Consider the following 3,730-nt stretch of genomic DNA (forward strand, 5'->3'; position numbering starts at 1 on the left):
ATTATGAGCGTGAGCCACCGCACCTGGCAGAAACAATAGTAATATCATCTAGTCCAACTACCTCATTTATACACGACAACACTTAGGCTCAGAATAGGAAACTGACTTGCTTAAGGTCACAATAATTTTAGCAGTAGAGGCTGGTCTAGGTCACAGATCAGCTGCCCATGGTCAGCACTGACAGCTCTTTCCATGAATGTTTAATATTAAGTTTCACTGACTGTGACGTATATCTGTATCTCTCTCTCCACCTACATCTATATCTATATCTACACACATGTTCCACTGACTATGATCACCACTACCATCGCCCACGCCCATACACTCACGTGGGAACCAAGAGGTAATCAGTCACTTCCTTACCTTTATTTTTCTATTTTTTGTTTTTCATTTCTGAGAGAGTCTCATTCTGTCACCCAGGCTGGAGTGCAGTGGCGCAATCTTGACTCACCACCACCTCTGCCTCCCAGGTTCAAGTGATTCTCCTGCCCCAGCCTCCCGAGTAGCTGGGATTACAGTCGCACGCCCCCACGCGTGGCTAATTTTTGTATTTTTAGTAGAGATGGGGTTTCACCATGTTGGTCAGGCTGGTCTTGAACTCCTGACGTCAGGTGATCCACCTGCCTCAGCCTCCCAAAGTGCTGGGATTACAGGCATGAACCACCGTGCCAGCCCACTTCCTTACTTTTAGACCGGCATATCTTTCCAGCTTTATGAAGGGGATAAAAATGTCTCTTAATTTTAAAGCATTTAAAAGCAACCAGTGAAAGAAAATCCCCAGATATTTGCTGCCTTTTTTTCTTTCTCTTTTTCACCTCAGGCAGGTAACTTGCCGATGACAATGTCTGAAAGGTTTGAGGGAGGCACCTCTCGAACCCAACCATCGCACTTATAAACTACAAAAGACTCTTTCTCAGTACCTTTCTTGTTTGAAAGTACCTACAGTTTGGGGCTCAAGACTCAGAAAGTCAGAGCGGAGAGGTGGGTCCCGTGCTCCACTCTACTTTTCCCGAAGTACCCCACATGCTAAGCAGAGTTCCTGCCTTCTCTGGGATAGGAATCGCCTCTGTGGCCGAAATTGGGCCTCCGTTTTTATCACTGCAGGAATATACATGGCCCCATGGCTGTCTCCTGCCTGGGCAGCAGCAAAGCCTCCCCCGACTGTCTGCCCTGTGGAAGAAAAGGCCTGGCTCCTACTCTTCTCCCAGTCTCCTTTTCTGGGAGCTGGCCGTGACGTGCTTCCGTTAACCTGCGCAGAGGCTGTTTCCCATCTCTTCCTGAATGAGCTACTTCATGGAGCCTGAGAGGAGGAGCCCTGGACTCTGCTTGCCTGGGATCGCTGCCCTTCTGCCCACTGTTCTCCCAGAAGCTCCCTTCTCTGGATCTGACATGACTTTCTCTTCTGAGCCAGGCCCAGCCGGAAGGATGCGTTTGTGTTCCGCCCTGCGTTCCTGCAGTGTGTGTTCCTGCAGTGTGCGTTCCTGCAGTGTTCCTCGGGTGCTGTGGCTGGAAATAATTTGTGTAAGGCACTCAGCCAGTCTCCCTTTTAATCACTCCCATACTCACAGACAGAGGGAATCCCAGCCCCTCACCCAGGAGAGGGAAGGAACCTCCCTCATTGTGACAGGGTCTCCCTCCGTGGCGGGGTAAGCAGTGATTCTGGTCTCCAGGAAAGATGCTGCCAAGAGCCTCTTTCTCTGAGGCCTAATTATGAAATCGATATCTTCAGGAACCCCTCCTCCTTCTCTGGAGCTTCTGCAGGCAGACACTGCCCACATAATGTTCAAACATGCGTTCAGCCGGCAGGGGGTTTCCTGAGCACCGCTCTGGCTGGGGAGGACAGGGTCAGCTGGGCCTGGAGGAATGGGCAGGGTTTGCTTAGGACATTCTGGGGAGGCAGATGGTGTAAGCTGGGGTTGGGTTGAGGAAGGCAGAGAGTTGGGGCAGCTTGAGGGAAATAGGGGTGTTTGTTGGGGAAGAGTGAGCAATGACCGGTCAGAGTCCCAACGGCAAACAGAGGACACAATTAAAATGGGATCATTCCAGGAGAGTTTATTTGCAAAGGCGTGATCATAGGGAAACCACAAAGAATAGTGCAGTTAACTGGTCTCAGTAAGAGCCAAGGTGTTATCACCTCTAGGCACAAAGAGACAAAGACCAGAACAGAGAGTCCTGCAGAGCAACTTGACTTAGACGGAGCAGAAGACTTCAGTCCAAGGGCACAGCAAGCTGGAGGCAGCCTTGCAGGGAGAGACCCAGGCAGAGCTGGATTTGGAGTGACGCTGGCGAGGTTTCAGCTTCAGGATCCCACGCTTGCACAGGTGACTTCCAAAGCTGGGAGGAGTTCTAGCAATGTATTCATATGTCACACATTTGTAAATTTTGCAGAATAAGATAGTTTCAATCCCAGGTTCCCTCCACTACACACATCACGTGGTTGGGTGACTTTGGAGTCGTTGTGGGCATTTTTAGGATCTGGTTAAGGGGAGATGGGTTTTGGTTTGGTTGGGTATATGCAAGTTGCTCACAGTCACCTCTTTTTTTTTTTTTCTTTAGGATGGAGTCTCACTCTGTCATCCAGGCTGGAGTGCAGTGGCGCAATCTCAGCTCACTGCAATCTCTGCCTCCCGGGTTCAAGTGATTGTCTTGCCTCAGCCTCCCGAGTAGCTGGGATTACAGGCACCTGCCACCACAGCCAGCTAATTCTTGTACTTTTAGTAGAGACAAGGTTTTACCATGTTGTCCAGGCTGGTCTCGAACTCCTGACCTCAAGTGACTCACCCACCTCAGCCTCCCAAAGTGCTGGGATTATAGGCATGAGCCACTGCACCCGCCCACAGTCACGTCTGAATATAATTAATTCATCGCTAGCTGTCCTGATGTCAGAATGGCTTTTAGGAATACTCTCACCTCCAACTCACCTAGTGTCATGACTTGAAGGTAATGATAGGTCATATTGCAAGGTGTATGTGGTTAGTGGAAGAGAACAGAGGTTTGTAAGGTACGGAACCAGAAGATAGCCTATGGAAAATTCTTCCCATCATCAGACATACAATTGTAAGTGGAGAATTCAGTTCTCATGGTCAGAAATATCATGTAGTACATGCAACTCTAAATACACCATACTATTTTCTTTTAAAATGGGGTCTCACCCTTCAGAAATTCTTAAACTTCATGTTTGTAGCCTATAAGCCTAACACCATTTCAGAGCATACCAAAAGTAGTAATTTTTTAAGAAGAAGCAAGGAAATGCAGGTAGAAATAAAGGCCCTTGGACCAGTTGGTAATCTTGTTGTTGAAGGGAAGTAAAGCATATTCGCTCACTGGGAAAAGCTTTACATTTCTTGCTACTTTGATAAAAAATGCTGACATCTTTGAAGCTGTCTTAGATTGGGTTCCCTGCAGGCTGACCATGAAATGAAAAGTTGTGGGCCCGAGGCTGACTGTGGCATGCTCTCAGGAGACAGACGGTGTGAGGAAATGAGGATGGCAGGACTGGGAGAAGCTTGTCAGAAATGTGGCCTCAGCCAGTCTGATATCCCCAGCAGCTAAAGGACGGCTGTGTTGGCCTGAAGAGGGAATCTGTGCAGTGGCCACAGCTCCCTCCACAGATGATAACGTGTCTCATGATACGTCACTACAATGGGGACACCAAAGACAAACGGACATAAGTGTCATCAGCCCAAAGAGTAATTAAGATTACTTCCTGCACAAGGAAGTTTGAAATGTC

At 48.5% G+C, this 3,730-nt stretch overlaps 1 pseudogene; it reads right to left on the minus strand.

The window, feature by feature from the left end:
* Positions 1 to 814: 814 nt before the first annotated feature.
* LOC126949564 (uncharacterized) lies at positions 815 to 908 on the minus strand (annotated as a pseudogene).
* Between the last annotated feature and the right edge of the window lie 2,822 nt (positions 909 to 3,730).

Source organism: Macaca thibetana, chromosome 2 (genome assembly GCF_024542745.1).
Source record: "Macaca thibetana thibetana isolate TM-01 chromosome 2, ASM2454274v1, whole genome shotgun sequence".
Classification (NCBI taxonomy): Eukaryota; Metazoa; Chordata; class Mammalia; order Primates; family Cercopithecidae; genus Macaca; species Macaca thibetana.